Below are 12,011 nucleotides of genomic sequence, written 5' to 3'. Positions count from 1 at the left end.
ATAGTAGTTATATTCTTGTACATAGGGGGCAGTATTATAGTAGTTATATTCTTGTACATAGGGGGCAGTATTATAGTAGTTATATTCTTGTATATAGGAGCAGTATTATACTAGTTATATTCTTGTGCATAGGGGGCAGTATTATAGTAGTTATATTCTTGTACATAGGGGGCAGTATTATAGTAGTTATATTCTTGTACATAGGAGGCAGTATTATAGTAGTTCTATTCTTGTACATAGGAGCAGTATTATAGTAGTAATATTCTTGTACATAGGAGGCAGTATTATAATACTTATATTCTTGTAGATATGGAGCAGTATTAAAGTAGGCATTTTTCAGCACATAAGAGGCAGCATTACAGCACTTACGGTGGTTTCACATCAGCAGTGGAACATCTGGTTGGATGTTCCGTCACAGATACGGCATAAAATACTGTAAGTAAAAGAGTTGCGTGCAGCGCTTTTTTTTTTGGCTCAAAGTCAAGCAGCTGAGCGGAAAAGCAATAGCTTTGCTGCCACAACGCAGGTGAGAAACCTTAGTTCTCCTGTGGTGGAGTTGTATGAAATACACAATTTTTTCTGTTTATCTGTTTATTTTATTGTCAATGTGCAAATGTAATATATAGTATATATGTTGTATCTATATATATAAAGACGAAAGCCCTCACTGACTCACTGACTGACTGACTCACTGACTGACTCACTGACTGACTGACTCGCCAAAAGTTCTCCAACTTCCCGATGTCGTAAAAACATGAAATTTGGCACAAGCATAGATTATCTCCAAAATAGGAAAAGTAATTGGGTCCCAACTCGATTATTCAATTCTAGCGCAAAAGAATTGGCATCGAAATTTTATGTACATAATCTAAATCTGTCACTTGCCAGTGCCATAGAAACTTAAAATTTGGCACGAGCATTGAATATGTCATAAATAGGAAAAGCTAATGGGTCCCAACTCCATTATTCAATTCTATGCGCAAAAGAATTAGCGTCCAAATTTTACGTACGGAATCTAATTCTCTCACTTCCCGGTGTCATAGAAACTTGAAATTTGGCAGGGGCATTGATTATGTCATAAATAGGAAAAGCTAATGGGTCCCAACTTCATTATTCAATTCTATGCGCAAAAGAATTAGCATCCAAATTTTACGTACGGAATGTATTTTTCTCACTTTCCAGTGTCATAGAAACGTGAAATTTGGCACGAGCATTGATTATGTCATAAATAGGAAAAGCTAATGGGTCCCAACTAGAGATGAGCGAACACGTTCGGCCCCGCCCCTTTTTCGCCCGAACACCGAACTTTGCGAACACTTCAGTGTTCGGGCGAAAAAGTTCGGGGGCCGCCGTGGCAGCGCGGGGGGGTGCGGCGGGGAGTGGGGGGGAGAGAGTGAGAGAGAGAGTGCTCCCCCCTGTTCCCCGCTACTGCCGCCCGCGCCGCCGCGCATCTCCCCGCCCCCCGGCGGCACCCGGACACTTACGCGCGAACACTGCAGTGTTCGGCAAAGCCGGTGTCCGGGTGCGGATGTGTCCGTAACGGACACGTTCGCTCATCCCTAGTCCCAACTCGATTATTCAATTCTATGCGCAAAAGAATTAGCGTCCAAATTTTACGTACGGAATCTAATTATCTCACTTTCCGTGTCATAGAAACGTGAAATTTGGCACGAGCATTGATTATGTCATGAATAGGAAAAACTAATGGGTCCCAACTCGATTATTCAATTCTATGCGCAAAAGAATTAGCATCCAAACTTTACGTACGGAATCTAATTTTCTCACATAGAAACTTAAAATTTGGCACGGGCATTGAATATGTCATAAATAGGAAAAGTTAATGGGTCCCAACTCGATTATTCAATTCTATGCGCAAAAGAATTAGCGTCCAAATTTTACGTACGGAATCTAATTCTCTCACTTCCCGGTATCATAGAAACTCGAAATTTGGCAGGAGCATTGATTATGTCATAAATAGGAAAAACTAATGGGTCCCAACTCGATTATTCAATTCTAAGTACAAAAGAATTAGCGTCCAAATTTTACGTATGAAATCTAATTCTCTCACTTCCTGATGTCATTTTTTATAAAGAAAACATCGCATGGCTTCCTCCCCGTGGTGTTTCCTGGGTAACGCAGAGAACTATGCAAAATGGTGAGCATATGTTTTTCCTCAGTATTAGAGATGAGCGAACGTACTCGGATAAGCACTACTCGTCCGAGTAATGTGCTTTATCCGAGTACCGCTCTACTCGTCTTGAAAGATTCGGGGCGCTCCGCTGCTGACAGGTGAGTCGCAGTGGGGAGCGGGGCAGAGCGGGCGGGAGAGAAGGAGAGAAAGATCTCCCCTCCGTTCCTCCCCGCTCTCCCCTGCAGCTCCCCGCTCCGCAGCGCGTCCCGAATCTTTCAGGACGAGCAGAGAGGTACTCGGATAAAGCACATTACTCGGACGAGTAGTGCTTATCCGAGTACGTTCGCTCATCTCTACTCAGTATCTCTAAAGTAACCACGACTTCATAAGCTTTTCCGTGTGAACACCAGATAAACACTACATTCACTGAAAAAGCCAAAAATACCTGAAGGTCTGCAAAGCAGACACGGTCGCCATAGGCACGATCGCCATAAGGCAGGCACAATCGCCACCGGCACAATCGCCGTAGGGCAGGCGCAATGGCCTTAAGCCCTGAGGATATGTAGTCAGCCAGACAATAATGTGTGGAGGAGCAACTTGTTCCTGGCAAGCTAATATGCAGTCACCCACTCAACCCAGCCCAGAATGGGGAGGAGTGACTGCATATACTAAAAGCCTGCACATGTGAACGATACCAAAGATGTCAGCCATAGATAGGTGGTGACCCACCATACAGGATATCAACCCTGGCTGATATGACAGCGGGTTGCCCTGTATCTCTAAGGTGGGCCACACTGGCTGACATCTTGGGCTCCCCCACCAACTAGCAAACTACATACAAAAGTACTAATGCATACTGATAAAATGCGGGTGTTAGTACTGCATTTTGGCCAAAACGCATAGGCTGACGGACCGCGTCGAGGTCACACCGCTTCCAGATAAACACTAGTACCAAATTAACTCGGGCGAAGCCGGGAATATCAGCTAGTATATTATATATATCGGTATGCTTCGCTCCATCAGCCTAAAGGACACTGCTCTTTAATGGTTCTCCTCATCTTCCTCCTACCTCTGACTGCTCATTCAGTGTCTCCTTTGCGGGCTCTACCTCTCTTCCTCTTTCGCTTGTTGTTGGGGTCCCCCAGGGCTCGGTCCTCAGCCCCCTTTTTTTCTCCATCTACACAGCCCCTATGAGACAAGGCATTAGATTTGGCCTCTAATACCACCTCTATGCTGATGACACCCAGCTATACACCTCTTCCCGTGACATGTCCGCACCTTTCCTCCAAAACATCACCGGCTATCTGTCCACTGTCAGACTCTACCCTCTCCAATCCATCCTGAATGCGGCAGCCAGGCTCATCTTCCTGTCTAGTCGCTACTCGTACACCTCCGCCATGTGCCAGTCATTGCACTGGTTGCCCGTTAAATACAGAATATAATTTAAACTCACTGCCTTCATCCATAAAGCCCTCCACAGCGCAGCGCTGCCCTACATTGCCTCCAGCATCTCAATCCACCACCCAGCCTGCGCCCTCCGCTCTGCTAACAAAATCAGACTAAGTGCCCTTTTAGTTTGAACCTCTCATTCCTGCCTCCAAGACTTCTCTAGAGCAACACCAGTCCTCTGGAACGCACTAACCCAAACTATCCGTGCAATCCCTGACTCGTACAACTTCAGGCATGACCTAAAAACGCACCTCTTCAGGGAGACATACCACATCTTTTAAACCAAACTACTTTGTACGCCGCCTAATAACATGCTCCCTGTCCTACTGACTGCAGTCCCTGCTAGCCACAATCAACCGCCCACCGGCAGTCACACAGACTCAGCCAAAACACGGCTTAAGTCTGACCATTGTCTGTGTGTATAGCATCGCTCACTTTCCACCCCACCATATCTTCCACATCTCCAGACCCTTTACCTTCTGTATCAGCCCATTATCTGTAGTATGTAAGCTCGTTGGAGCAGAACCCTCACCCTACTGTTTCCATCAACTGATTACTGATTACTACCCTGTTTCCCTGAAAATAAGACATACCCTGAAAATAAGACATAGCATGATTTTCCAGAATTTTTGAGGATGCAAAATTATTTTTCAGGCTTTTTGAGGATGCTTGAAATATAAGCCCTACTCCAAAATTAAGCCCTGCTAACAGTGTCCAGGCAGTTATACATGTAAAAAAGTTAAACCTTTTTGAACAAAAATTAATATAAGACACTGTCTTATTTTTGGGGAAACACGGTATGTAACCATGATCTTTGTTTTTTTTGTACTTTTGTCTTTCTGTATCCCCCTGTTTTTGTAAGCGCTGCGGAATATGTTTGCACTATAATTTTCCCTCTTTTTATTGTTCAGAACTTGGGAGGTATGTCAAGAAGTGTGGAAAATGTCTGCTATAGGTCGATAAGATTTGTAAGATTTCAGCCAGTTGCCTGAGAAAGTAATCTGTTATGGATTTTACCTGCACAAATTCAGAGCTTTTCCATCCTATGTGGCTTCAAGCTAATTGTGCCCCAGACCTGACACACAGAGCTCCATGGTCTAGGATTACTAGCATGAAAAACAAGAACAGTGCAAAACTAGAACAGAGAGTTAGAAAGGTCTTCTGGGAAGTGCTTCTTCAAGGAAGATCTAGTCCTTCAGACATTCAGATCAGCTGCGTCCTGAAAACTGAAAATGGTCAATATCGGCCATTTCAACCAACTTTTATGTGTATGGCCAGTTTTAAGACTTTGCAACAACTGAAAGAGATCATTACTGGTCATCCCTTTACCGAGCTCTCCCTAACATTGGCTCTACGCAGTGTGATAATATTTGTATCCCTTCACATGGCGCTTGTGTTGGAATTCCGTGTCCTGCCAAATCCAGGTGTGATCTGTCCCTATCACAGCCGGTGGACTGGATATTAAGAAAATGAAGCAGTTATGTAATGTATGTTATGTAGATAATGAATATGTGGAGGGAGACAGCTGAGAAAATAATCCAAAGGGGAAACGTAGAAGGTGAGAAAACTGCGTCGGCTGGAGAGTGGATGGCGGTGGTGTGATGAAAGGAGAAAGATGAAAGACCAACAGAGGAAATTGTAAAGGGTGGGATCGAAAGTTAATGTTAAAAATAAAGTCCTAGGTGAGAGAGAAGGAGCTTGGATGGCACATACTTTATGATATCCGGCGTTACTATGTATGCTCTAGGATCCTGTTATCACACACCTTGTGCGGGTTACAGTACCAGGGAATTGCATAAAAACTGCAGAATAACAGGTCAAGAACCCGGGATTGTGTTTGACTGGGCAAATGCATTCAGTCCTACAGTGATACATCGAAGCAACACCCTGGCAACATGTTTGGTGCACATGCAGATGATTGGTGTGGCAGTGAGAAAGTGGAGGTAATAAGGAGGACTGTACATATAATACATTCCTTCACTCCATAGGAGGGTACTGATGCTTCAAACGTTGTGAAGTGTGCATAGTCCCAAACAACTTTAATATTATAGGGTCTAGCTACATGGCAATGTTTTCTGGCCCAACAGCCTTCTCCACATCTGGTGGCAACCTCCTTGGCTACTTACTTATAGGCGCTCAGCACATGTCCCACTACATTGGTTGCAGAGGCTCCTGTCCACTTTGCATTGTAACAGGCCACACTTCCATCTCAATCCCTAGTTCCGCTCATGAGGGGGCACCAGGCAACTTGACCCGTTGCATGGAGAAGACTCTCCATTTGGGACCTATCTCACACTCACTAGCCAGAGGTCACCTTGCTGCCATGTTGCTGTGGGCGTCATCTGCAGCTGGCTTTGGTCAGGTGGGGAGGGAGGCTTGCTGCGCCAGGTTACCCAGTCAGCTGTGGCCTCTGGTTACGAAGCCCCAACGTCTTGGTCACTTAACCTTACCTGCTGTGAGGTTTCCCTTGACTCCGCTGCCTACTCTTTTAGGGGTGGGAAGGAAGCTCTGCTGCACCCCAAACAGATGATGCACTCCCAGAGAATGTAGCCTCACGAGGAACATGCCACTCTTATCTCTCTGAATGGCCACTTCCTCGGATGGTGCCTGTGGAGCATTATATGTCCAGCCTCCTCATCCTTCTCACATGTGGCTGCATCACTAACAGGTGGCATGGCTTAGTCCCAGCACTTTTCCCTACCTATGCAGCCCCCCTTTTGGTCCATAATGCACTAGCAGGGGTCGGGCTAAAGTCTATTGCATGAAACATCCAAGCTTCTTAAGGGGGGTGTTTCTCCTGACTTTCAAAGTGATAGTGTCCACTCAGTTCTTCAGTAGAGTAGCAGGGAGCCCCTCCACCACCTTACAGACTTGTCATTGAGGTTTAATTAACACGTTGATTGGAAGTGCAGCAATTTTGCATATAGTCTTGATTAAAGAAATCTCTGTATGCAGCTCCTATGCAGAATTATTTATAACAGGTTAACGCACATACTGCACCTTGGTTACAGACTACAACCCCCCCCCCCTTCCTCCCTGTATGCAGTCCGATCCTGCAGTCGTGTATTAATCTTCTGTTACTTGGCATCCTTCTACTGAGCTTTGTAGAAACATCTGTAGTCAGTGCAGGTCAGTGTTATTTGCACACAAGTTATATAATACTGAGGAGACTTATAGGTGCTCAAAAATCAGAGGGTACAAAGCTGTGTCATTGTCAGAGAAAAGCATTGAGAGTAGGGCAGTGAAGAAAATAGCTTCACAGGGAATGCCCACTGAGCTCTGTGCTTGTAGGTTCACAATCAGGGAACACCAACTGAGCTCTGAACTTGCAGGTTAATAAGCATGCATAGTAAGGCCGGTCTAGGAAATAAGAATTAGCTAATAGAAATCAGCCAATCGCATACTACAACCTTAACCTATATAGATATATATCTAAAATGTTTAGCTCTAATACAACCTATCCATATCTTTAGAAACTCCTAAATATACAGTATATTAACAAATGAATATACATCAGCCTAATGTTAGTTTCCAGGTATTAAGAAAACCCTTTGGGCAGCATACAGAAAGGGGTCTAAGTCTTCTGCCCTAGAATTACCATCCTGCAACAGCTTCCAGGCTTTCTGCCCTGAAAAGATCTTGCAGATGCTTTCACATCTCCAGCCCTGGAGGATTATCATCCTGTTGATGCTTCCATTTCTCCTACCTAGGAGTATTATCCTGCAAACACTTCTATATCTCCTGCTCTGGATGAATTATCATCCTGCAGACACTTCCACGTCTCCAGCCCGGAAGGTGTATCATCCTGCAGATGCTTCCATGTCTCTCGCCCTGAAGGATTATCATTCTGCAGATGCTTCCATGTCTCCTGCCCTGGAATTGTATCATCCTATAAGTGCTTCCATGTCTTCTGCTGTAGGAGGATTATCATCCTGAAGACACTTCCATGTCTCCTGCCCTGGAAGGATTATCATTCTGCAGACGCTTCCATGTCTCCTGCCCTGAAGGATTATCATTCTGCAGACGCTTCCATGTCTCCTGCTCTTGGATTATCATCCTGCAGACGCTTCCATGTCTCCTGCCCTGAAGGATTAACATTAGAGATGAGCGAACACGTTCGGCCCCGCCCCTTTTTCGCCCGAACACCGAACTTTGCGAACACTTCAGTGTTCGGGCGAAAAAAGTTCGGGGGCCGCCGTGGCAGCGCGGGGGGGTGCGGCGGGGAGTGGGGGGGAGAGGGAGAGAGAGAGGGCTCCCCCCTGTTCCCCGCTACTGCCGCCCGCGCCGCCGCGCATCTCCCCGCCCCCCGGCGGCACCCGGACCTTTACGCGCGAACACTGCAGTGTTCGGCAAAGCCGGTGTCCGGGTGCGGATGTGTCCGTAACGGACATGTTCACTCATCTCTAATTAACATCTTGCAGATGCTTCCATGTCTCCTGCCCTGAAGGATTATCATTCAGCAGACGCTTCCACATCTCCTGCCCTGGAAGGATTATCATCCTGCAGACACTTCCATGTCTCCTGCCCTGAAGGATTATTATTCTGCAGACGCCTCCATGTCTCCTGCCCTGGAAGGATTATGATCCTGCAGACGCTTCTATGTCTCCTGCCCTGAAGGATTATCATCTTGCAGATGCTTCCATGTCTCCTGCCCTGAAGGATTATCATTCTGCAGATGCTTCCATGTCTCCTGCCCTGAAGGATTATCATTCTGCAGACGCTTCCACATCTCCTGCCCTGGAAGGATTATCATCCTGCAGACACTTCCATGTCTCCTGCCCTGAAGGATTATCATTCTGCATACGCTTCCATGTCTCCTGCCCTGGAAGGATTATCATTCTGCAGACGCTTCCATGTCTCCTGCCCTGGAAGGATTATCATCCTGCAGACACTTCCATGTCTCCTGCCCTGGAAGGATTATCATCCTGCAGACGCTTCCATGTCTCCTGCCCTGGAAGGATTATCATTTTGCAGACGCTTCCATGTCTCCTGCCCTGGAAGGATTATCATTCTGCATACGCTTCCATGTCTCCTGCCCTGAAGGATTATCATTCTGCATACGCTTCCATGTCTCCTGCCCTGGAAGGATTATCATTCTGCAGACGCTTCCATGTCTCCTGCCCTGGAAGGATTATCATCCTGCAGACACTTCCATGTCTCCTGCCCTGGAAGGATTATCATCCTGCAGACGCTTCCATGTCTCCTGCCCTGGAAGGATAATCATCTTGCAGACGCTTCCACGTCTCCTGCCCTGGAGGATTATCATTCTGCAGATGCTTCTACATTATCTGCCCTAAAGGATTATCATCCTACAGGTGCTTCCACGTCTTTTGCTCTGAAGGATTATCATCCAATAGACACTTTCACAATTTTTATTATGTTTCATGAAAAAATTAAAGAAATGACGACAACAGTTGTCTAGAGCATGGGAAATGTCACACAATGGCCTTTTTTTGCTAGTAAATACATAGAAGTAAGCTACTTCTTGCAGTGTCTCCATATTGGGGTTCCTTGGAAGCTGGCTAGGGGTTCCCCAGAATCTACCAGTAACAAGAGGGGATCATTTTTTCGAGTTGCAGTATATCAGCAGGCAATACATCTCATCCAGAAAGTAGAAATATACAATATTTTAACTGCTATGCTCAGACAGCAGGCCTCTCCAGGATAGGAGAAGGAGTTCCCTGGGAGTGGGGGTATTTTTATGTCTGGCATGTCTAGTTTGAGTACAGTGTACTAGAAATGGTGTGTTTATTATGCATGCAGTGTACTAGCATAATCCTTTTCCAGTGTATTGTTATACATGCTTTGGTGGACCAGGTAACTCCATCAATGATATACTATTCCTTTGAATGACCAGCAATAATACTTTCACAAAAACCCTTTAATGGATTTTTACTTGCTGCTAAAGGAAGCCTGTGAGTCCTGCTTCCTCTACCCACTCATAGGACTCACAGGCTTGCTTTATCTAGGGGTGGGGAAGCAGGACTCATAAGCTTTGGATACTTTTAGACGGAACAATCGTCGGGCGCTTAAAAGTGCTCAACAACCGTGACAGTGGTTAGCGCTCCGGTACTTTCACACAGGAGCGATGATCCCTCATTGAATGGAGGCAAAGCGCGCCGGAGATTTCATTGTGCCTCCATTCAAATCAAACAGGCAGTTGTTCATAGGTGAATGACTGCCTGTTTAAACAGGCCACCAGTCTTTCAGGTTTTAGGTGAGCTAAAATCTAAGCCTCTTCAACAAGTGAGCGATTCTCACTCACTTACCCTGTCGGGTCACGTGTTTATGCAGGCCAACAATCACCCGTAATCAATCTTTTGAGCAACTACTCAGGTGATTGTCAGCCTGTATATAATTACCCTTTCTCTACAAGTTCATAAGGTAAGCAGGACACATAGGCTTTCTCTTTAAAGTTTTCTCTATGATGGTGTGGAAGGAGCAGGACTCACAAGCCTTCTTTATGTGGGCAGGTGATGAAGGACTCTCAAGCTTTCTCTATGATTGTACAGGGAAAGCAGGACTCACAGGCTTTCTCTTTGAGTTTTCTCTATAAATGGGTGGAGGGAGCAGGACTTGCAGGCTTTCTTAATGTGGGCAGGGGATGAAGGACTCACAGGCTTTCCTTATGATTGGGCAGGAGAGGCAGGACTCACAGTCTTTTTTTTATGTGGGCAGGTGCTGAAGGACTCACAAGCTTTCTTTATGTGGGCAGGTGATAAAGGACTCGCAAGCTTTCTCTATGATTGTACAGGGAAAGCAGGATTCACAGGCGTTCTCTTTGAGATTTCTCTATAAATGGGTGGAGGGAGCAGGACTCGCAGGCTTTCTTAATGTGGGCAGGAGATGAAGGACTCACGGGCTTTCATGATTGGGCGGGAGAGGCAGGACTCACAGGCTTTCTTTATGTGGGCAGGTGATGAAGGACTCACAAGCTTTCTGATGGGGGGCGGGAAGCAGGATTCACAAGCTTTCTCTAGGATTAGTTGGAAACTATGTAGAAATAGAAAAAAAAGGTCAATTGGCGCAACCCAGGTGTAGAAAGGTCTGGAATAAGGATCTCGGAGCTTGGTCACAGGAATAGAATGAAGAAGTTTTTTATATTTTAGGAAGATGCAGCACGCCCTATGAAACATCATACCCACGTGGTAAAGAATTTAGAATCGCAGATAAGGAAGCCAAAAAACTTTCTTTTGGAAGGGTGAATGTAGCGCAACCTTCAGACAAAGATAACTGATATCTATTTGCCCAAAAAGATCTTAGTTATTGATAAGAATGGATTTTGGATGATAATATTGGATTTGCTCTTATTTTCTAGGAATAAATGTTTTGGTGGTTAATATGAACACAACGAAAAAAGGGTTTGATACAGTATTAGTCAGCAGAGCAAAGTGCGATTGTTCCCAGTGAGAGAAACCAAGTTATCTTGTAGATGGATGTGGCAGACTTCTAGCGGAAGTTGCTTTTTTTTGTACAGAACAATTTAGGCAAATTTACTATTGATTGGGACCAAAAAGAACAGATGGCACAACTTTCACTCCACTTTTCATGAGTGACTAGAAAAGGGAGCTAAGTTTCCTGCTCGACAGGGATTGAGGCTAGATTCACACACAAATCATGACATAACGGATCAAATTATTCAAATATCACAGAAGGTGGTCCTATTTACTGATACAGAGGTACAAGGGCAGGTACAGATAAATCACAGAAGGTGGCCCTACTTACTGATACAGAGGTACAAGGGCAGGTACAGATAAATCACAGAATGTGGCCCTACTTACTGATACAGAGGTACGAGGGCAGGTACAGATAAACCACAGAAGGTGGTCCTACTTACTGATACAGAGGTATGAGGGCTGGTACAGATAAATCACAGAAGGTGGTCCCACTTACTGATACAGAGGTACAAGGCAGGTACAGATAAATCACAGAAGGTGGTCCTATTTACTGATACAGAGGTATACAGAGGTACAAGAGTAGGTACAGATAAATCACAGAAGGTGGTCCTACTTACTAATACAGAGGTACTAGGGCAGCTACAGATAAACCACAGAAGGTGGCCCTACTTACTGATACAGAGGTACGAGGGGCAGGTACAGATAAATCACAGAATGTGGCCCTACTTACTGATACACAGATACGAGGGCAGGCACAGATAAATCACAGAAGGTGGTCCTACTTACTGATTCAGAGGTATGAGGGCAGGTACAGATAAACCACAGAAGGTGGTCCTACTTACTGATACAGAGGTATGAGGGCAGGTACAGATAAATCACAGAAGGTGGCCCTACTTACTGATACAGAGGTACGAGGGCAGGTACAGATAAACCACAGAAGGTGGTCCTACTTACTGATACAGAGGTACAAGGGCAGGTACAGATAAATCACAGAAGGTGGCCCTACTTACTGATACAGAGGTACAAGGGCAGGT

Source organism: Eleutherodactylus coqui, chromosome 8, assembly GCF_035609145.1.
Source record: "Eleutherodactylus coqui strain aEleCoq1 chromosome 8, aEleCoq1.hap1, whole genome shotgun sequence".
Classification (NCBI taxonomy): domain Eukaryota; kingdom Metazoa; phylum Chordata; class Amphibia; order Anura; family Eleutherodactylidae; genus Eleutherodactylus; species Eleutherodactylus coqui.
This window is presented reverse-complemented; position numbering follows the sequence as displayed.